The sequence below is a fragment of the Ailuropoda melanoleuca genome, chromosome 1, assembly GCF_002007445.2.
Source record: "Ailuropoda melanoleuca isolate Jingjing chromosome 1, ASM200744v2, whole genome shotgun sequence".
Lineage (NCBI taxonomy): Eukaryota > Metazoa > Chordata > Mammalia > Carnivora > Ursidae > Ailuropoda > Ailuropoda melanoleuca.
The window spans coordinates 55,867,073-55,890,729 of NC_048218.1; the positions used below are offsets into that span (position 1 = coordinate 55,867,073).

Here is a 23,657-nt window from a genome sequence, read left to right on the forward strand (position 1 = left end):
ATCAAAAGGAAGAAATGAAGATACTGCTTTATCTGCCTTTAAATTCTTTCTTTTTTCTGATGAAAGCATTTGCAGTATCTTAAGCCTCTGAGCTTGACGCCTGAATTCAACTCCTGACTCTGCCCTGACTCACTGTGAAAACTCAGGCAAGTTACTGATCCTCTCTGTGCCTTAGTTGCCTCATTTTTAAAATAGGAGTAAAAATAGGACCCACTTTATAGAGTTGCTATGAGAATTCAAAGATACAATATACAGGTTTTTTTTTTTTTTTTTTAAAGCACTTCAACTAGGGCCTGGCCCTATGTAAAATCAAAAAGCACTATGTAAATATCCGTTGTTATTATTATGCTAAACTTCAAAAAGGAGAATTTGTTGTAAGTTATAAAATTTCTTAGATAGATTATTTAAATGATTGTCAGACTTAGAATTTCCTTGGAGAATTTTTAATCCTTTTACCACCTGGACTTCATCGGATACAGCCACCTGCTTCTTTAAGGAAGAGAAAAAGCAGACGGGTCTCAGACTCGAAACAAATGGTTGCTCTCACCAACGTGCCTCTCTTTGTCTACCTTCGGGTCTGCTCAAGAAAGCAAGCAACTTAGAGGTGTGAAATTAACATTTCCCTTCTCTTACAGAGTTTTCCTGGCTCAAATAATGTTAGGGAAACTATCCCATGTTTCCCAGTGAAGATGGGCTTTATCCTGCCAACCAGACGGAGTTGTGTCTGCTTAGGGGTTGATAGCAACTGTGTCACCGCTGAGCCACTAACCAAACAAAACGTCTAGGGCTTTGGAGTTTAGACAATAGCTGAATTACAAGGGCACTGTCCCAGAAGAGACCGTGCTCAGTTTTGCAGACCTGGACAATAAAACGGCTGTGTCTTTGAAACCAATCGCCTAGGTCTTTGCTTTCCTGTGGTATATCTTTCCCTTGACAGCAGAGAATTGCCCACATGGGTGAAGGTAGGTTTCCTGTCATAGTCCCCAGTATAGTGTGGATGACTATGATCGGAGTCCTCCAAAACCCCTATGTGACGTCAGTGGGAACTTACTCCACCATGCTAGGAAAACATGCTGGACCAGGGATGGCAATGTTGTTTTGATTGACAATTCCACCAAACAAGGAGATTATTGCAAACTCAGATGGGTGGAGGGTTTCCCAGAAATGCTGAGTAATGGCCAGAGGATATGCTATGATTGGAGATAGATCCCTTGCCAAATATAAGGTCCCACAAAGCCTGGTTGGTTTTAAGTAAAACACTGATCTAAGAGTCCTAGGGACAGCCCTGGGTTCAAACAATGATGGAAGACTCATCAGCCATCAAAGCATTCTAAACACTCTTCCAAATCCCCTTCTCTTAGGATGCTTATTAGCTCCAGAGGAGAAAAAAGACATAAAAGAATTCTCATTAAGATGTTCAGCCCTGAATGCGAACCTTCATCATACCCCAGAGCTATGCAGTCTTTGGAAAAGAACTGAAAAAGAAGGTAATTAGTCACCTCCACAGTAAATCCCAAAGCCAGGATTTCAAGTCATGCGCAATCAATCACATTATCATCACCTATGTCACCACCTTCTCCTCACTCACAACATTACCCCGCAACACTTCCCTGAACAAATGGCCCAATTCTACAAACATTTAAGTGTGGCAATGTGCAAGGATCTGTGATTCCAAACTAGCAGAGTGCAGCACGGAAGTTAAGGGCAGTGGGCAGGAGTTAGAGCTTGGATAAAATCTTCGCTTCACCCATCACTGGCTTTATGAACCTAGGCAATTTACTCAACCTCTGGTGGGCTCAACTTACAAACAGAACTGACAAGTTTACTCCTTCTAGTGCTTCTGTTGGTGTTTTGTAGGATGAAGGTCTTTGCACAGTGCTTGGCATGGATCATTAACATTGGTAGACATTACCTACATGTGGTATTACATGGAACCCCAGCACATATAGGAGCAAGATCCTTAAAGCTTAGCTGGTGACTACCTCACGGACCACAGAAGTCTTAGCTCTTGACACAGGGTAGATAATACATATCTGTTGAGTGAATAAAGCTATGAGTGTTTCCCTGCTTTGTCCACTCACCAATTCCTGCCCCTCAACCCCTGACTCTCCAACACAAAGAAACTTCCAGAGACAGAAGAAAAAGTGTTATGAGTAGGTGAATTTGGATGTGGTATCAGGGCTTCTGGGCTGGTCAAGACAAATGCTGAAAGTAAGAGCTCGACTGGAAAATAGGAGCCAAGAGTAGCCAGACGTCTCGGAAGGTTACAACCAGGAACCAGGATGGGCATGAGACAGGTGAAGGGCCAAGTCCAGGGCATGCGAATTCTGTGTGCTTCTTTCTCTGAGGGCCAGCTGTGTCAGGAGTTCCAGTAAGCTGAATTCACCGAAGTGGAAACATAAAGGCTTCTCTCAAGTTTTGCCTGGACCTCTCTCGTGACTCATTCCAGGTAGGATACAAAAGATCACGCTCAACAAGCAGACACTTAGGCTTATGTACTTATTGCCGTCACTCTTTTCCCCTGATTCCCTTTTCCCTCTCCCTCCAGAGTTTTCTTTGCTCACCGGCATGATGGGAACAGAAAGGACTGAGAAGCCCTGTTTCTTTACATTTTTGGACTTGAGGGGGCAACCTGCTTTATAAACACCAACAAAACCCAGAGTCTTTTATTCTCATTTCTGTGAATATTTATCACAAATTAAGCAGATTTGGTTTTGTTTCAGGTAAATAAAATAAATGGTCTGTATCCAGACACGTAGGGGTTGGCAGTCTGTTGATCATTCATCATCTGTTAATCCTGGGTCTAAAGTTTCCTTTATTCTTTTTTTTTTTTTTTTTTTTTAAAGATTTTATTTATTTATTCGACAGAGATAGAGACAGCCAGCGAGAGAGGGAACACAAGCAGGGGTAGTGGGAGAGGAAGAAGCAGGCTCATAGTAGAGGAGCCTGACGTGGGGCTCGATCCCATAACGCCGGGATCACGCCCTGAGCCGAAGGCAGACGCTTAACCGCTGTGCCACCCAGGCGCCCCTAAAGTTTCCTTTATTCTAGTCAACCTTTCTGACGCACGTGTCCTGACTTCTTCTTACCAGGGATGTTCCATCACAGGGGACATTCCTAGCCTTGGGTTTCAAAGCCTTCAGCTTCGAGGAGGCGAGGAAGTATCCTATGGAAGTATGTTTTCAGTTCTGCAGGTGGTGGTTGAAGATTGCAAGATCAACCTGAAACCGGTGGTTTTTTGTTTTTGTTTTTGTTTTTAAGAACCCAAGTTGCTTATTGGTATTGGCAAGAAGCCCAGTACCAAAGAGGGAAGAATTTGTCGCTGGCAGCTTTCAAACCCACGAAAAGCCCGCATTTGCTTTGTGAACACACGTCTCCGAGGCTTTGCAGGCTCCTGCCCGCAGGAGGCGACAGTCTGCTCTTTGACAGCAGTAACTCAACACGCTTCAAAGGATTCCTTCTGAGCTGAGTTCTTACTCAGTGCCAGTTCTCTGACCTACGTAGGTCTCACTAAGACATGAGCACTAGAAGCAGAAACCACATAGATGCCAGAGGGAAAAGACCTTTGGCTTTCTTTCATACCAAATTGTTCAACTTTTGTTGTTTCTGCATTGTGGTTTTTCTGTTTCCGTTTTGTGACTCTCTAATTCTGTAGCTATTTTTTCTTCAGCTCTTTTAGTAAGCATTACTTATACCTTCTCTTTCCTATTCCTTTGATTCTACTTGCTCCAGCTTACAGGCAGCCTTAGACAGGTCTGGGGAGCCTGACACCAAACCAAAACTAAAAATGTAGGGCAAGCTGAATCCAGAGGTCACATGGGAACAGGAAGACCTGAGACACAAAGGCCCCAGAGGTGGGTCGAGCATAAGAGGCAAGTGACTAGGCCAGACATGTAGAATGTAGGCCAGATGAGAAAGCCAGCAGCAAACAGCAAAAAGAATCAAATTGAAGACAGGGTTCAAAGTAAGAATACAGAGAACCATGAGTCCAATTTCAGAGGTAAATTATTGGGGAAAGTCCTTTCAGCCACTAGAATAACTACCAGTAAGTTGAACACCTACCGTGTGCCAGACCCTTTGCTCGATGCTTTCTACAGGTCATAACTCTGCAGGGTTCAGTCTTTATGATTTCCGAAGTGCAGGTGAAGACGCCAAAGCTCGGAAATGGAAGCTCCTTGGCCACACGAAACTTTGGTTCTATGTCCGTGTGACTATGACCCGCCCTCTTCCCATGGGTTTCACTGCCACTGGATAGGATTTTGATGATCTGTCTGGCTACTATTCTTAAAGGGATAATGGTCCAGTAGTGGTATAAGGATGGATGTTGCTCTAGGCTTTCCCTCTGAGTTTCTGTCCATTCTTAGAAAGGCCCCACCCAAGACATGAGTAGATTAGGCAATGGAGTACTGATGCGGTTGGAGAGGCAAAGAGAGAAACAACTATTTCAATCTCACTTCAGCCTTCAGCTTCCAGGGTCAGATAATCTTTCTATTAAAATTACTCTTTTAGGAAGGTAATGCAGCAAGTGTGCACAAACTGCAGTCAGATCACCTGATCTTTCTCTGGAGTTCTAGCACTTACTAATTGCCTGACCTCAGACATGTTCCGAACAGTTCTGTGCTTGTTTCGCTCTATGTGAAATGCCAGTAATAATATCCAATTTATTGGCTGGTTGTTGTTTTAAACATTAAATGAGACAATCCAAGCAAAATGCTAGTTCAGTTCCTGACAGCCACTAAACATTTATTCTTGTTGTCACTATTAGGAAGAGTCTTTATGTCTATATTAAAACCACATAACCTAGGAACACAACTTAAAACAATACCAGCCTCTCCAAAATTTGGGTTTGCAAGTTCATACAAAGCAAGATTTCCTGGTGAAATGAACAATTAGCCCTTCTCTTTGGGATTCTCTTTTTTTTTAAATGCCATTGCCTTTCTCTTGGAATAGAGTGGTGGTTCTTATGATGCAGGGGCAAAGCAAATAATATCTGAGGATGTCTCGAGATACTTAGTTGTCAGCTGGGATGGGGCATCCTACTGGCACCTAGTGAGTAGAGGTGAGGGACACTTCTAAAATCCTACAATGTACAGAATTATATGATCTAAAATGTCAGTGATAAGGTTGAAAATCCCAAGGTAGAAAAAGTAGGGGTGTTTACCCAGATGGAAAAATGTAAAAGACCCCTAGATGCTATATGCAAAGGTTTTCTCTTCTTTATAGCAGCCTTGCTTATTTCACGGATGTGATGGCCTCTCCAAATTCTTAAATAGTACTGAATATATTTTTAAGATCATACATTTTTCTAAAATTCTCTGTTTTCTCAGGGTTTGGTTCTTCTGTTTTTAATGTCCCTCATGCTGTTGGTTTTTTTTTGAATGCTGGATGATTCTAGGTTGTCTGTTTATACTTAGAAAAAAGGGTCTACATGCGCAGTCTCAAGCCTGGCAGCACATTAGACTTGTGGATGCCAATTTCCAGGGGTGGAACCTCGGCACCTGCTGCATTCTTGTCCTCCCTACAGACGAATGTAGACAAATGACCCTAGTCTTGATTTTAGTGGTGTTGAATGAGGCTAGCTAATTTCAGAGACCCTGCTCAGACTAGATCAGGGAGACTCACACTGGGAAGTAGTCACCATCTGCTGTTTTTCTTGCATTAATGTTAAGAGGTGCCTCCTCCATTCCCTCAAAAGGGTCAAGGTGCAGCAGGGGAAGAATGTAGGTCAGTGGTGCCTACCTCAGGCCCAGTCTATGGAAAGATGGATCTTGCATAAGAGGCAGCAATAAAATCAAGGTGAATATAGTTCAATTCTGTAAACAGATAGTCCTATGAGGGACTCTAGGTCATCCAGAATAGCAGTGTCATAACATACATCTGACATAAGAAGCTCTTCAATGAGGATGGGGAGCAACAAATTAACAGTTTAGGCCAGGTAATAATTTTGCTTTTGTTATGTTTTGTGGATCCCGTAAAAAAATATTCTTCTCCATGGACTAAAATTCACTTATATTAACTGAGCAGCTACTGTGTCCCAGAAGTAATCTGAGCACTGAGGATAAAGTGAACAAGTCAGAACAATTCTCAGTCTCATAAAACTTGCATCCTAGAGCTGCACTGTCCAATACAGTAGCAACAGCCACAATAGTCAATTTAAATTAATTAAAATTAAATCAAATCTAAACTTTAGTTTCTCAGTCTTACGAGCCATATTTTGAATCTCCAGTAGCTACATGTGGCTAATGACTACCATACTAGATCACACATAGAACATTTCCATCATTGAAGAAAGTTCTATTGATCAATGCTATCAAGAGAGGGCTTTCAGCCTAGGGAAATCTCCACCTTTCGGCTCCCACTTTGGCTATTACCAAACTTTTGAGGAGTCCTTTGTAGGAATGGGTCAAAAGACAAATAGGTTTTCATGGATATAATGGTTAACCAATGAGGTAGGCACTCTTCTAAGTGGTTTCAAATACAAACTCATTCAGTCCACACAAAAGCCTAAGGAGGCAGGTACTAGTATTATTCTAATTTAATAGTAAGGGAAATTAAGTTAAAGAGAGATTAAACAACTTGTCCAAGGTTTTAGTTTATATTAGTCCAAAATTTCTAACAGCTTTACAGCCTTTACATCTCTGTGACACAATATGGTGAAAGCTTTACTCCTTTCTCAAGTCACAAGCCAACCAATTGTTCAGTGAAGGCCAGTCTCCTTCTACGGAGAGTTGGAGGCTTGGGCAACTTTTAGGTTCTCTGAATCCTCTGCTGGGTCTTCGGCATCGAGGCAGGAGACAGAGTAAGAAAAAGCTTAAAATAGGGTTTCCTAACTTCCGCATTACTGACGTGGATGACTCTTTGCTCTTTTGCGCTTTGTGAGATATTAACCATATCTCTGGCTCCACCCACTAGAAGCCAGTAGCATTCTTCCAGTTGCCACAACTAAAATGTTTTCAGACATTACCAAAAATTCTGGAGGCAAAAATCACATCCTCCCCAGTTGAGAACGCTGGTTTAAAGGATCACTCCAGAGGTTTTGAGGCCAGGCTAGAGGTGACTATATTCTTTTCACCCAGATTCTGTTGAGCAGAACTCAACATATGGCCATACCTGGGGTGGGTTAAAAAACATAATCTGGTGATGCGCCCAGGAAAAAGAGAAGGTCTGGGAAGACCGGAGGCACAATGTGGAATCTGCTTAAGGAGTATAGATCTTAGAAAACATACCAAAAGCTTCAGAGAAACTTGCAGAGATTTGCAGAGCATTCTAGAGAGTATTGGAGATAAAAATATACCATCAAACAATTTTTTTCTTGGCTAATCTCATCACCCTAGATAGGACTCCCAGAATAAAAAATTACTGCAATAAAACACTAGATGTCTGTTCCCTGGATGGATATATTCATCAGATAACACCAAAAAGCAACCAACATTTTGCAATGATCCGTGAGAACATTGAGCATATTCAGGGTAGGAATGAGGCTGGGATAATGAGAATGTTCCATGAGGCTGTCCAGCCTTAATTATATTCCAGAAAGATGAACATCTGCAAATGTATGGCCAGAAGTGCAAGGAAGACAGAAATGCATTTCTGGAAGATGGACAAGTAAAGAATCTGGATAAATGTCACAGATAGCAGAGCTTCATAAACAGGAAGAGGTAGTGGGTAGAGGTTGCTATTCATTTACTACTGTTTCAAAGAATATCCTGGTTCAGTGTAAAGATATGTTGCAAAGTTGATTAATAAATGTCATTGTCCAGCATCCCACTTGAAGCACTAGTATTTTTGTATAGCAAAGCACATTAGTTCATACCACTCTGTAAAAAAAAAAAAAAAAAAGAATGCATACCTTTTGTAAGTATCATCTAAATTGCAGTTGGCTCCTGTTGGTGCATTACAAATCTTTAAATATCCCTTATTTTCCCGGCTTTATGACAGCCAAATAAAGTAAAAATGCTTCTTGAGTTTTTATTACATGGTTTGAGGGAAATTATTTTTCAGCTGCCTAGTTTGGACATTTTTCTCCTCACTATGTAATCATATTGAAAAGAACTAGAAACTCTCAAGTTTCCACCAACTGGCACCAAACCAAACTCAGAAGCCAAGGTTGGCTCCCCAACCACACTTAGCTCCACCCTACCCAACCCCTGCCCTAAGCAAAAGACGGTCACATTACATCTCTGTGCCAATAAAAATCAATCAAATCCAAACTAAGTCATTGGATTAAAAAAAATGTATCCAATAAATTCATGTAAAAGCCTATATCTTATTAATGTTATTGATAACCTACATCTTACTGAAGTTAATGATTTTATTCATTTTATGAAAAGCCTCTATTTCTTTGAAAAAAAAACTGGAAGCACATGGTAAATGAAGAAAAGAGGACAAGGATGGGGAAAGAGAAAGAAAAGGAAAAGTAAGATATTCTGAGCAGTGGATAAGTCACAGCAAGAGGAGGACTCTTTTCCAGGCTTATGCAAGAAACTTCTTCAGTTACATTTTCCAGGGAGTGGAAAATAAGGTCAGAGAAAGTTACAAAATCATACCAGCTGATAACCAGAGGCAATGGCTTTCCTCTAAGTGTTTTCAGTAGGAAAGAAATCAGCAAGCACAGCTAATAAATAGCTACCTGCATACATACACCAACTCAACAAACATTCATCGTGAAATGCTATATGCAAAATACTCTCCTAGATTGGCAGGTGAGGGATGGAGGTGAGGAAAACAAATACTTTTTTTCAACAAACTTGAAGTGTAGTGGGGATGTCAGATAACTCTAAAACTCAACAAAATACAAAAGAGAAGAATTGGGAAAAGAGAGCAGGTGGAGAAAAAATACTGAAGGATTGACATTTCCTGACTGAGTGAAGAAATGTGGCATAGCTTTTAAAAATAAGGGAGCTGAAGAAGCAGTGTTTGAAGGCAAAATTAAGAGTGTCCCCTCCCTGGGCAAGATCATACTTGATTCTTTGGATTATAATGAAATGGAAATTTCAGCGTACTAAGAGGAAAACCATAAGGTTTTACATGGCCTTTATTACCCATCAAATGTAGTGCCAAGCCCATCCCCAGCAATTACTCACGTGGCTTCCAGCCCTCTGCCTGAAAGCAGGGTTCTTCGTTCCTCCAAAGACCCAACACCGCTTCCTCAGTGAGCCGACGCAGACTGCGAAAGAAGGTGTGCCATGTAAACATGGCACCATCCCAGGACTCCGCTCCTGTCTAATCTGGAATACTGGGAACGGGTTTCTCTTTCTCCTTCAAACATACAAAAAAGCAAGGGAACAGAATTTTTTGTTTTTTGTGTTTTTTAGGCCAAAAGGACCTTTTAATCAGGAATCTGCCATTATTACATGTTCTTTTTCCTTGGTGCAAAATGTAGCCCCGTTCTCAGATGACTTACAGTGTAATGGCTAAAAGAATAGTTTGTGGAGTCAGATAGTGTGGGTATGAATTCTGGTCTATGGTGTGACCTTGGATAATAATAGTACCTGCTTCATATGGTTATAGAGGATTAAAAGTAATAGATGAGAAGACTTCGTAAAACCAGGCCCACAATAAGAGGCTCCTGATTATTAATAATATTGCTTTAGAAAAATAGCTAATAATAATACTAATAATAATATCATGTTAATTCTTTATATTTCCCAGAAAAAGAAAAAAATAGGGGTGTCAGGGCATCAGAGATCCCATGGGTGACTCTTCCTGGGCATATCCCATCACAGCAAACCCTGAATCAATAATGGTCCATAGACCCAGGGAAGCAGCCCTGTGTTCCCTAGAAGTCTGGCATCTTGCCACCAGATTCTTTCTCTCCAACAAAAGTATCTTACACATCACCATCAGAGGAAGACAGCAGCGCTAGGCTTGGGTGCCACTGTTTCTCTGGCTACTCCCGAGATGTTATCCCTGATTTCCATTATCCAGTTGGGTAATAACGTATCCCAGATTTGTGTCATGGAAAGTTGATGAGTATTCTTCCCTTTACATCTTTATTCAGGTTATTGATAAAACATAAGACAGGATTTGGTCATGAGCTAAATCATATACATGGATTCTCTACAAGGGTTATTCAGTCCTTGCTCTGCAGAGAAGCTATTGGTTTGTTTTATTAGACTTCTCTCTGTGTGTCTTCCCTCTCTCTCCCCCTGCCATCCCCTTCACTCCCTACAATTTGAACTCATTAGTTCATGACAGATTATCATATTAGCTTTTTAAATCACCATACCCCAATCACCCTACATAGGTAATTACTTTACATGTTAAACGAATGTGTGTGTGTGTTTGTAATGCACAAGTGTTCAAATTGTATTTTGAAATATAATGTTTATAAGTTAATTTCAAAATATGTATGATTTTTCTACGTGCAAGAGCTTTTAAATACCTACTTGATATCGTGTTACATATCTCATCTTGTTTCTTACTGTTTTTCGTTCAGCAGCATATTTTTAGTTCTGTACGTGTTGCTCTATTTATTTCCACTCTGCTCTATCTGACTGTGGCAAAATGCTCCATGTGCTCCATAATTATCCACTTTCTTCCAATGTACACCCCGATTGCCTCCAATTCCCTATCACCACCAAAACAGCTACAATAAATCTTTATGGACCTGTGTAAGACTCTGAGATGTACACCCACAATCCAGATCTCTGGGTTCTCGACAAATACATATGATCTGACTGGGAGCTGCCCCTTTGCTCCGCAGCATGACTGCACCCGCGGCAGCAGTGGCATTACCACACTCCATAGCACACATCTCGGTCAGAAGCCCCAGCCCATTACCTCTTCACAATGATGCTCATGAAATGGCATTGACCACCTTGTGCTGAATGTCAAATTCTATTAGTTTGCACCCAATCTCTATGCATTTGGATCCAGAATAAGGCAGGACCAATTCTCTTGTTGATTCTCTTCCCTGGTATTTACACTTTGCTATGTTTCCTCCAATTTCCTGTCAGTTAATCACCAAAATTTAGAGCTTTATCTATGCTTTTTCGTTGCTCACTCTGGTTCATATTTCAGATAAAATCCCTTTGGAACAGGTTAGGAATTCTCCTGTCAAACACAGTTTTCCTTTTTTCATGGGCTGCCCTTTATCCCTTGCCAAGGCTCAGATGTTCTGGCATGAGATGCCATGGTCTCAAACACTTTAAAACCATTTCTGTGGCCAATGGTTCACTTCCCCCATGCCTTTTTTCTTGTCCAAATTCTCCAAATGCTTCAATTTGTAGCCTGGACTTCAAAATCGCCAGTGATACATTCCAGATTTCTTTGGCTCCTATATAATTAATTCCCAAAGAGATCAACAAGACAGTCAGTCAGTAGTCGGTGGGTTTGCGGAGTCAATTGCTGCTACTTTTTCAGAAGACTCACTCACCCCTTCCTCTGAGTCACTTTTTCTACACATCAACTTCTTGATGTTGGCTTCAATTCCCTTTATTTGTTTGGGATAACTTTTCCTCCTGACTTCTCTCTTGGATAACTTTCTCCATCCTGTTGAAACTGGTATGGTGTTTCCCCATTACAACTGTCCACCTAACTCAGGAGTTTAAACACATAGTTTGTTTCATAACTTCACATGAGTCTTATGATTCCAAGTCCCTATTTGTGATGATGGCAGAAAATTAATCCACTCACTTTCAAAAACTTCCTCTCATCCAGTCAAATTCAAAATTATTACCTCATTAACATCCAGTTCACATAAATGCATCTTTCTCTTCTTCTCCAAGCCAATTTGGCATCGACTGCTCTGGGGAGAACAAAGGGTAAGAGTATCTCACCTTCTCAGTATCTGTTCACAGGCTCTCCAGTTTCACAGAGCCTGGTCCCAGGATCAGGTGGGTAAAAATTGGCTGGTCTCTGGCAACCATTCTGTCTCAGAGAAGATCTGTGGTTCAGTTGATTCCAGGAAGCTGTAGCCACTTCTGCCTCCTACCTCAGGTCTAAATCAGTGAGTATCCCCTAGTATCTCTCTGTCCCCTTGGTTGGCCAGATGAGCTCTCAGAGTGGGTGAATAAATGAATACTACCAGCCAACATCAAAGGCTCTCTGGAGCCTCAAGGAAATTACGAAGTCCCACAATTGCCAACCTTGAAGGTAAATTGGAGGTGGCAAGTTGGGGAATCTTTGCTCCCTTTGAGCCTAGCTGCCCTGTTTCCACATAGCCCTGTAATTCTAGGGCTGTGCTCAGTACAATTCATTTAAGGCAATGGTATTGTTTTATCCACTGCTCTTCACAGAGGGACCTATGTAATAACTCTCTCACCCCACCACACCCCCTTTAACATAGCACACACGCACACAATCACCACCACCTCCATCACCACCACCACCTCCCCTCTCTGTTTTGCATTTTAAAGCATTTTTTCTGGGGCACCTGGGTGGCTCAGTTGTTAAGCGTGTGCCTTCGGCTCAGGGCGTGATCCCGAGGTCCTGGGATCGAGCCCCACATCAGGCTCCTCCACTGGGAGCCTGCTTCTTCCTCTCCCACTCCCCCTGCTTGTGTTCTGTCTCTCTCTGTCAAACAAATAAATAAAATCTTAAAAAAATAAATAAATAAAACATTTTTTCTTTGTCAGCCTTCGTCCGCATCTTGTCAGTGTCTCCTCCCAGGGGAGGGGTTGAAGGTGAAGCAGGCATTTAGAGTATTTCTTTGAATTAGGTAATGACCCAGGATTCTGGGTCATTATCTTTGAGGTAGCTTGTATCCAAAGCAACCATTTCCAAACAAACCTCTCGGTGGTAGAGAATAGGGGCACATTCCACTACTCATTTACAGATCACCCTGCTGTTACATGTCTTCTCCATAAAGCCAGCTGGGAGAAAGACCTTCTGCAAGCAATGGTTAGGACAACTTCTCATCTACTGCAAAGTGAGCTCTTGAAAAGTTCACACTGAGTTAAATCTCCTGTGGTGAAAAACTCACATGCTCCTGAAATATGGTGATTTGCCCTAGTACAAAAACTCCATCAGGCTGGTGCAGAAGGGCAGGACTATGTGGGACCCACTCTGAGCAAAAAGCATGAAACCCCAGGCCTGGCTCAGCCCTCTACAGGTTGCTGTTCCGCAGGCCTTTGTAGTATGATTGGTGTTTACTGATTTGAAAAAAGAGTAAGGAACTTTCATTTCTATTAAGAGCCTGAAAAAACTTCCAGATTCTTCATAATGCAATCCAAGTAATTTGAATTACTTTTTTTTTACTGTACTTGTCATTTCCTATATATATATATAAAATATCTCATCTATATCACCATGCACTCTTAATGTATAATAAAGTATCAGCATTGAAGGAACCATTTGTGGGGTTTATTTATTACAAAATATGATACTTCCCCTTATTAGGAAACTTTGTAACAGACTTAGAATGGACAGAAATTACTAGACGTCCCCACTATTTTTCTCTTACCATTGTAACAAATCACCAAAACCTAGTGGATTAAAACAACACAAATTTATCATCTTGTATTTAGCGAAGTCCAAAGTCTGAAATGGGTCAAAATCCAAGTGTCAACAGAGTTGTGTTGCTTCTGGAGGACAGAGGGGAGAATCTGTTTCTTTCCCTTTTCCAGGTTCTGGGAGCCCCCTGTATTTCTCAGCCAGTGGACTGTTCCTCCAACGTCAAAGGCACCACTGCAGTATCTCCAAGCCTCTGACTATGATCTACTCCTCTCACTCCTTTTTTTACTTTAAAGGACCTTGTAGTTACCTTGGGCCCACCTGGATAACTCAGGACAATTTCCTTATCCTAAAGCCATCTCAATAACGAACAGTTCCATCTGCAATCTTCACACCCCTCTTCCACATGACAGTTTCTGGAACTAGGACGTGGCCCTGGGGGTGGGGGAGCATCATTCTGCCGGGCACAGTGCTCTTTCATTGTTATCTATGCAGCGGGAGTATCTGACTTGACGTGGATGTCCTCCTTGTCTTTGACAAGTCTCTTTTACAACTCTGTAGACTGAAGACACTGAGAGCAATGCAAATAATTCTTCTTTATAGAAATACGAATACGTTGTGCTAATAAATATATAATGTATTTCTGCCCTATAGAAAAGATAATTCTAAACTATATCTTTTGCTGTATTAATATTAAGTAGTTCTACATCAATTAGTAAATGTACTTCAGCACTGCTGATTATCTGTACATGTATCTGTTCTTCAGACTCTCACCTGAATCAGTTTCAACATCACATTGATTCCTTCACTAATTAAATTAAATAAAAACTTGATGTGTTCTTTTTAGATCTGTATTACAGTGATGATTTTATTTTTAAAAATTAAATTTCAACCCCCTTGGAATCACCCAGTAGCCAAGAATTAGCCTCCTGGAAAATATACCAAGAGCTGACCCTCTCTGGAGCAGTATTTCCCAAAGGGCACTCCATCTAACACTAATTCTGAGGGTGTTAATAAATATTCCCTGAAAGAAAGGTTTTATTTTAAATAATTTGAGGAAAAGTTTTATTCACAGAACGTCTCACAGAGCTTGTGTTCCATGTAAACATTTAAGAAAATTCTACTCTAGATGACTGGATTTTTGCCACACTGTGAACCAACAACAACAAACCAGTAACCAAGACTCATAAAATTATAATGTTCATGACAAAATTAATTCTCCATATAGTTGTGGGTCCATTTCTAGGTTTTGTATTCTGTTCCATTGATCTATGTGTCTGTTTTTGTGCCAGTACCATATTGTCTTGATGACTATAGCTTTGTAGAACAGCTTGAAGTCTGGAATCGTGATGCCTCCAGCTTTGTTTTTCTTTTTCAAAATTGTTTTGACTACTTGGGGTCTTTTGTGGTTCTATACAAATTTTAGGATTGTTTGTTCTAGCTCTTGTGGAAAATACTGGTGATATTTTGGTAGGGATTGCATTAAATGTGTAGATTGCTTTGGGACCCCAATATTTATAGCAGCATTATCAACAATAGCCAAATTATGGAATGAGCCCAAATGTACACATCAACTGATGAATGGATAAAGAAGATGTGGTATAATACATAGTGGGATATTACTTTGCCATAAAAAGAATGAAATCTTGCCATTTGCAATGATTTGGATGAAGCTACAGTGTATAAAGCTAAGTGAAAATAAGTCAGTCAGAGAAAGACAGATACCGTATGATTTCATTCGTATATGGAATATGTATATATTTTTAAAAATTTCGTTCTCTCAGTTCCTTTGTCTCAATCCACTCCACTTCAAAATGCTCTTGGGTGTCTTTAATTAAAACCTGCTTGGGGGCGCCTGGGTGGCACGGCGGTTAAGCATCTGCCTTTGGCTCAGGGCGTGATCCTGGCATTATGGGATCGAGCCCCACATCAGGCTCCTCCGCTATGAGCCTGCTTCTTCCTCTCCCACTCCCCCTGCTTGTGTTCCCTCTCTCGCTGGCTGTCTCTATCTCTGTCGCATAAATAAATAAAATCTTAAAAAAAAAAAAAAACCTGCTTGCAACCAGGAAGGTTATAGATATATTGGTATATCTCAGAAGTGAGTCTATCTCTAATTTCTATTTTATTTTATTTATTTATTTTTTAGATATCCAAAAGGTGAGATTGGATTCAGAACACCGAATTATTGACTTATAACAGATCATCAGTAACCCCAAACTCATGTTCACCATCTAAGTTTCCACCTTCCTGGTCACAGAGGGCCTGGTAGCTGGTAGACAGATGACTCCTTGGTGATTATGAATCAAAGAAAAAGGAGGTATGCCTTCTTTCAGATCAAGGAAGGTAATAAACACTAATATTATTATATGTTTACTATTTCTAGGCACTGTGCCGAACACTGTGCATGACTTCGTTTAATACCTAAACTAGCAATATCCTCATCTTACTAAAAAGGAAACCAAACCATAGATCCAGTAAGTGGTTTGTTCAAAGTCACATGATGTGTGAGTGGCTGAGCTGGCACTGAGACCCACATGGTAGTAAGTGTCATGATACACAGGCCCACAGGCCCGTAGCCAATGGGGCCAGCTATATTTCACATTTCATAATTTTTAAGATTTTAGAGAAGTAAACAGTTTACATAATGTACATTACAACACCCCTAGTAGGATTGGGGTAGCATCTCATGATCAAACACATGAATAGATCTGGAACAAAAAATAGTCACAGTGAGGTAAATGAAGACTATAAATTGTCTCATATCCATTCAGATCACATTTTGTTGCCAAATGAATCAGAAAACAGTTTCCATTTTCAGTGTTTGGGATTTGGGAACTGTTCATAAAGGATTCTTTTTTTTTTAATAATTTTTTAAATTATATTATGTTAGTCACCATACAGTACATCCCTAGTTTCTGATGTAAAGTTCCATGATTCATTACTTGCGTATAACACCCAGTGCACCATGCAATACGTGCCCTCCTTACTACCCATCACCAGCCTATCCCAGTCCCTCACCCCCCTCCCCCTCTGAAGCCCTCAGTTTGTTTCCCAGAGTCCATAGTCTCTCATGGTTCATTCCCCCTTCTGTTTACCTCCCCCCTTCTTCTTCTTCTCCTACCGATCTTCCTACTTCTCATGTTCCATAAATGAGTGAAACCATATGATGTTCATAAAGGATTCTGGACCGACGCTTCCTTTTACGTACCCAGCTCTGTTCACTAAATTTAATACCTCTCTCTTTCCTGGATAGCGCAAACAGAATGCTGCTGATTTACTTTTACTTCCGGTCTTACCAGCCAGCCACCAGCCTTCTGATAAAGGTTCCTTTTTCAGTCAGGGCGAAATACAATTAGCCTCCAGGGGGAGCTCCAGGCCTCGGGTTTCATCCCCCTCTTGTCCAGCCACTTTGCACACCCCAATGCACACACATCTGGACATGTCAAGAAAGACTTTTATTGAGCCACCAGACTAAGGGTGTGGTCCCTTCTCCCCATTATTTTCTTTCTTGGGAGTCCGTCTTTCCTCTTCATACCTGGTATAATAGATGATCAGAAGCAGCTGCTGGCCATGGCCTAGCCTACCCTGACACAGCGTGGGGCGGGCAGTTTAGATAGACCAGTGTCCTCTAGCCCTGAGGAAGATGCAGGCTGTGCTTCCATTTTCCGCGGCAAGCTTTTGTACTGCTTTTCCTTCTCATCAGCGTGGTGTAATGGAGAAGATAGAGGCTTTGGTCTGAGCACAAACAAAAATGAGAAAACTAGGTCTTCCTTAAACGCATCACGGGGAGGTCTCTGCATCCTCGGTCTGGTTCACCAGGCCACCCCATTGGAATGTGGGATAAAAGTTCTCAGAAGTAAGCACACGTGTTCTTGTCCCTGATGCCTGTGTCCCACATGAACCTCAGAGGGACACAGCTGTCAGGAGACTGTTAGCTAGGTTCCTGGACAAACACTGTCTCATATCCATTTAGCCACTATTTATAAATCTAATTGCCTAGATGTAGGCTTTCTTAGTTTCTGTCACATTCCAGGCCTACACCTTGCATTTGGGTGCTTTTATGCCCGCATTTGTGGGAACTCTTTTGGGTATTTCTGAAAATTGCCCTGAAGATTGATGCATTTGTGTGTTATGCTTTACCAGCTTAGCTCTCAGAGGGTAATTGTGCACCCAGAGTTGGTATTCAAAACCCTGAACAACTGGAATGACACAAGCAGCAGCCAATCAGAGCAGATGCTAGCTATGAGCACCCCAAAGGGCTGTGCTGGTCAATGCTGGTGGTCCCTCAGCCTGGCTGGCCTATATCCATCTAAGAAATTAGCCTATGATTCTAGTCTAGTTCCTCCTCCTTTTTTATTTTATTTATTTATTTATTTATTTATTTATTTATTTGAGAGGGAAAGAGAGAATCTTAAGCAGGCTCCACACCCAGGGCAGAGCCCAACGTGGGGCTTGACATGAGGCTCCACACAGTGCTTTATCTCACAACCCTGAAATCATGACCTGAGCTGAAATCAAGAGTCAGATGCTTAACTGACTGAGCCACCCAGGTGCCCCAAGGTCCTTCCTTCTTTGGCCCACTTGTGAAATGTGTCTTCATGTAACATTAAGGAAGAAGTCAGAAATTTTCTATTGCAGTAAAACCATTATAATACATGCTTCAATGGAAAGAAACAAGTACACGAAAACCAGTGGTAATGCTAATTATTCTTACCACTATTTATGCGTAGTGTGAAAGGAGAAGCTGATGTCTCTACCTAGAAGGCAGGATGTGGCCTCAACAAATCTGCTTTTACTTCTAAATGGACAGGTCCTAAGAGGCAAGCTTCAGCTCATAAAGAATTGCTGCTAGAGCCATTCGGATTACTCACTGTAGAGAGCTACAAAAATGTATTTCCTAAACCCGCTGACTATAGCCTTCTGCTCAGCAACCAAGACTACCGGAAGCCAAAAATATACATTTTTGTCTCAATAGCTTTGAACTTCTGAAGCATTAATAAGCTACCCATTGTGCATGACCTAAATGTCTAATTCAGGGGTCTTTTCCACACACATTAGACAATGACACCTCCTGACAAAGTATGACACTCAACACTTGGGGCTCTACTAGACATTCTAAACAGCAGGAAAATAAAAAGGATGAGAACTAAGGTATGGGAGTTATTGCAAATAATTGTGAGTAATAGCAAGTATCAGAAGAAGCAAGCCAAGGGCTTCTACCAGAGCGATTTCTCTGGTTCATGACCATATCCAGGCATGGTAGGCTTCCAAAGCAAAAGCACAAAACAGTGACATTGGAAAAAACATTAATATAATCTCCCATTCTGCAAAGGAGAAAACAAAATCTTTCAACTTTATCTCAACTTTAGTTAAATCCTTTAGAGTCTTCTGATGAATATGCATACACCCTTTCTTTTTTTTTTTTTATAATTAATTTTATTTTATTATATTATGTTAATCACCATACAGTACATCCCCTGATTCTGATGTAAAGTTTGATGCTTCTTTAGTTGCGTATAACACCCAGTGCACCATGCAATACGTGCCCTCCTTACTACCCACCACCAGTCCATCCCCTTCCCACCCCCTCCCCTCTGAAGTCCCCAGTTTGTTTCCCATAGTCCATAGTCTCTCATGTTTCATTCCCCCCTCTGATTACCCCCCTTTTCTTTATCCCTTTCTTCCCCTACCGATCATCCTAGTTCTTATGTTCCATAGATGAGAGAAATCATATGATAATTGTCTTTCTCTGCTTGACTTATTTCACTTAGCATTATCTCCTCCAGTGCCGTCCATGTTGCAGCAAATGTTGAGAATTCGTTCTTTCTGATAGCTGAGTAATATTCCATTGTATATATGGACCACAGCTTCTTAATCCAGTCATCTGTTGAAGGGCATCTCGGCTCCTTCCATGATTTGGCTATTGTGGACAATGCAGCTATGAACATTGGGGTGCATATGGCCCTTCTCTTTACTACGTCTGTATCTTTGGGGTAAACACCCAGTAGTGCAATGGCTGGGTCATAGGGTAGTTCAATTTTTAACTTTTTAAGGGACCTCCACACTGTTTTCCAGAGTGGCTGTACCAACTTGCATTCCCACCAACAATGTAGGAGGGATCCCCTTTCTCCACATCCTCTCCAACAATTGTTGTTTCTTGCCTTGTCTATCTTTGCCATTCTAACTGGCGTAAGGTGGTATCTCAGTGTGGTTTTGATTTGAATTTCCCTGATGGCTAATGATTTTGAACATTTTTTCATGTGTCTGTTAGCCATTTGTATGTCTTCATTGGAAAAGTGTCTGTTCATATCTTCTGCCCATTTTATGATTTGTTTATTTGTTTCTCGTGTATTGAGTTTGAGAAGTTCTTTGTAGATCTTGGATACCAGTCCTTTATCTGTGGTGTCCTTTGCAAATATATTCTCCCATTCCGTGGGCTGTCTCTTAGTTTTTTTGACTGTTTCCTTGGCTGTGCAGAAGCTCTTTATCCTGATAAAGTCCCATAAGTTCATTTTATCTTTTATTTCTCTTGCCTTTGGAGATGTGTCGTGAAAAAGGTTGCTCTGGCCGATGTCATAGAAGTTGTTGCCTATGTTCTCCTCTAGAATTTTGATGGATTCCTGTCTCACATTGAGGTCTTTCATCCATTTGGAGTTTATTTTTGTGTATGGTGTGAGAGAGTGGTCAAGTTTCATTCTTTTGCATGTAGCTGTCCAATTTTCCCAGCACCATTTATTGAAGAGACTGTCTTTTTTCCACCGGATGTTTTTTCCTGCTTTATCAAAGATTAGTTGCCCAAAGAGCCGAGGGTCCATTTCTGGGTTCTCTATTCTGTTCCATTGGTCGATGTGTCTGTTTTTGTGCCAGTACCATGCTGTCTTTGTGATCACAGCTTTGTAGTACAGCTCGAAATCCGGCATTGTGATGCCCCCAGCTTTGTTTTTCCTTTTCAACAGTTCCTTGGAGATTCGGGGCCTTTTCTGGTTCCATACAAATTTAAGGACTATTTGTTCCAGTTCTTTGAAAAATGTCCTCGGTATTTTGATCGGGATAGCATTGAAAGTGTAGATTGCTCTGGGTAGTATGGACATTTTAACTATGTTAATTCTTCCAATCCATGAGCATGGAATATTTTTCCATCTTTTTATGTCTTCCTCAATATCTTTCAAAAGTGATCTATAGTTTCTAGCATATAGGTCCTTTACGTCTCTGGTTAAGTTAATTCCAAGGTAACGCATGGTTTTTGGTGTTATTGTAAATGGGATGGATTCCCTAATTTCTCTTTCTTCAGTCTCGTTATTCGTGTATAGAAATGCAACTGATTTCTGGGCATTGATTTTGTATCCTGCCACCTTACTGAATTGTTCTATAACTTCTAATAGTTTGGGAGTGGATTCCTTTGGGTTTTCCATATAGAGTATCATGTCATCTGCAAAGAGAGACAGTTTGACTTCTTCTTTGCCGATTTGGATACCTTTGATCCCTTTTTGTCTTCTGATTGCTGTTGCAAGGACTTCTAGTACTATGTTGAATAATAGTGGCGAGAGTGGGCATCCTTGTCGTGTTCCTGATCTTAAGGGAAAGGCTTCCAGCTTTTCCCCATTGAGAATAATGCTTGCAGTAGGCTTTTCATAGATGGCTTTTATGAGATTGAGAAATGTACCCTCTATTCCTACACTCTGAAGGGTTTTAATCAGGAAAGGATGCTGTATTTTGTCAAATGCTTTTTCTGCATCAATTGACACCCTTTCTAAAAATCAGTTATATCCCCTTTTTGTTGGGATATTTCTGTTGCGTAAAGCATGGATGACTGCTATTGGACAAAATTTCCCCTTTATCCTTCTAGATAAGACAAAGTATAGAGTAGAAGACCCTTTTCTCCTTTCCCATCCTGTCTCTCCTTCAGATGCTCATTTTTGGCCATTTTTGTGGGTTCAAGGACAGCTATGCATTGAAGTTTGAAAAATCCAACTCCCATCAATTCCAGATCTCCTGACCCAGCATTATTCAAAGTATGTTCACACACCACTGCTAAGTCTTTCTTATCAGTCCAGGACAGAATTATAAAGAAATTGCGAGTAGCATTCAGAAATTTTTCATCAGTTTTTCACAACAATTTTAAATCTCTTAAAGCTAATCATAGAAAAGACGGGTTTATACTTTGTGTATTCATCCATTAAGAATCTCACCAATTTCATTCCCTATTACTGTATCCCTTAGAATTTCATGGTTTGTGTTCAACTATACATAGATTTTTGGATACTCATTTCAGAGATCTTCCAAATCATTTTAAAGAACTCTTCTCTCCAAACAAAGTTTTACACAGAGGTCCATTGTTTAAAACAAAAGAACAAATAAATGTCCAGGTCACAGGAACAAGGTAATCTGGTTCCTAACACACTCAGGGCTTGCCCGCCCACACACACACCCCAGAAGAGCCCCTAAAGCACTTTCTCAGACCCCTGGAGATCTGTAGTGCACAATGTGAAAAACACTGTCTTTCTAATAGTGGACAATGTGAACACCTGGCAGTAGGAACAGGCTTAGCCAAAGTGACCAGAACTGACAAAAAATTTGTAATTTAGAAAAAATAAAAAGCAAGCATACAGACTTTAAGGAGCATAACTACTTCTGAAAATTTCCAAGAAGTGATGGCCAAAGGTTGTTACATTTATCTTTGAAAGTCTGACTTGTAGTGAGTTATCCATAACCTTCCATTGTTTTTACCCAATTATGCTTTTGACATGCTTTGAGAAAAATGCAGAATTTCCTGTTAGGGACTGTGGTTTTAGTTGGTTGTTGATTTGGTGATCATCCAAGGTCAACTTTCCTCAAGTTCAAAGACAGGAAAACACAAGAAACCAATGAAGAAGTCACACATTTCTTGATAATCTTTTGACCCTTGCAGGGATCCGGTAGTTGGAAACACTGATCTGATTAGTACCAATATGTGCACTTCTGGAGAAGTAGAAAGACACCTCTTCAGCAAAAATATTTGAAAGAAACAGGCTGCAACCTCAGGTCAGGTGTCCACTCACTTCTCCCACCCCCATCTGAAAGGAGCATGTTTCTGGGAAAACTTGGCATAAAGGAAAGAAGGAACTACCATCACTTTATATGGGAAAATTTTTGAGCATTCCCAGACCAAAAAAAATAACCTCTCTTAGGCTTTTCTGTTACCTTGGGACAAAACTTGCCAACAAATGCGTAAAATGTCAAGATAAAGCAGAAATGCTCACAGACACAGTTCAAAGTTCTGGTGGCTTGACGCTGAGATACTGAGTGTAGTTCCTGGGACAGGAGCTTGGTGGGGTCCCTGGCACTGCTCAGGGTACACATTGCCCCTACAGAGGCTCACTGCAACATGAACACTGAACACTATTTTCTCTTTTCATCTGTTTTTATAAAAACAATACATGTCTTTGGATTTCATTCAGTTAGCAAAACAGGTACAAATGTAGGTCTTTCATAAAAGTGAAGTGGCATCATGCAAATGTTTGAAAAGCAGGGGATACCTGTACTGGGCAAAACATTGGAGCCCCAAGAAATTTGTCCTGGTTACAGTGCTTTGTACTTCATGGGGAGCTTAGGAAAATGAAGACCCTGAAAAGGCAGAATCCCAGGGGCCCATCCACAATTGAAAGTGGGTTCATATTTCCCTTGGGTCGACTGTCAAGATGAGAAGTTCAGCGTTAGCCTTGAACTCCTGGAGAAGATGGAGGATGCATTTCATTCATAAAAGTGCCAAAACAGTGAAAAGATGACAGCCTTTTGTTCTGACCTTCCTGATCCAGTTCTCTTGTCTATGTGGCAGACAAATGTCCCTTACGACCTGCCAACCTTCGTATAGCTTGGAATCAGCAATTTCTACTTCAACGTACTGTCATTCCATTTGCTCTCCCTCACAGATTTCTCATTTTTTTTTTTAATTTAGGAAGCTTTAATATACAGGTTGGAGGATTTTTGTCACTCTTACAGACAATGTTTTGGGTCCTGGAGAAAATGGAAGAGGTGAAAAAGAAGGCACAAAATATCTAAAAGGATCTGGGAGGACATCTCTTCAATGTCTAAGATAGCAGTTATGTTTGACATCATTTTTCCTCAGCTCCAAATGATCTTTTCTTCTCAAATCATGTAGACTTGTACATCTTAGAGCAAAGCTGTACAAAGTGACTGGTGAGATAGTGACAGATAATACAGGAGTTCATGATTGCTGCATGATTTCATCTAGAATGATCTCAGTGTGGTTTGCAAGATTTGTA

At 40.9% G+C, this 23,657-nt stretch overlaps 1 long non-coding RNA gene across 2 annotated transcripts; it reads left to right on the forward strand.

Moving 5' to 3' along the window:
• The first annotated feature begins 304 nt into the window (after positions 1-304).
• LOC117801906 lies at positions 305-23,434 on the forward strand. 2 transcript variants are annotated; one of them, XR_004624725.1, is made up of 5 exons: positions 305-604; positions 1,362-1,487; positions 2,349-2,449; positions 15,542-15,552; positions 23,330-23,434. It is a non-coding gene; the product is annotated as an uncharacterized LOC117801906 (long non-coding RNA). The 2 variants fall into 2 exon arrangements; XR_004624724.1 differs by lacking the exons at positions 15,542-15,552; positions 23,330-23,434 and adding an exon at positions 2,549-2,795.
• The last annotated feature ends 223 nt before the right edge of the window (positions 23,435-23,657 follow it).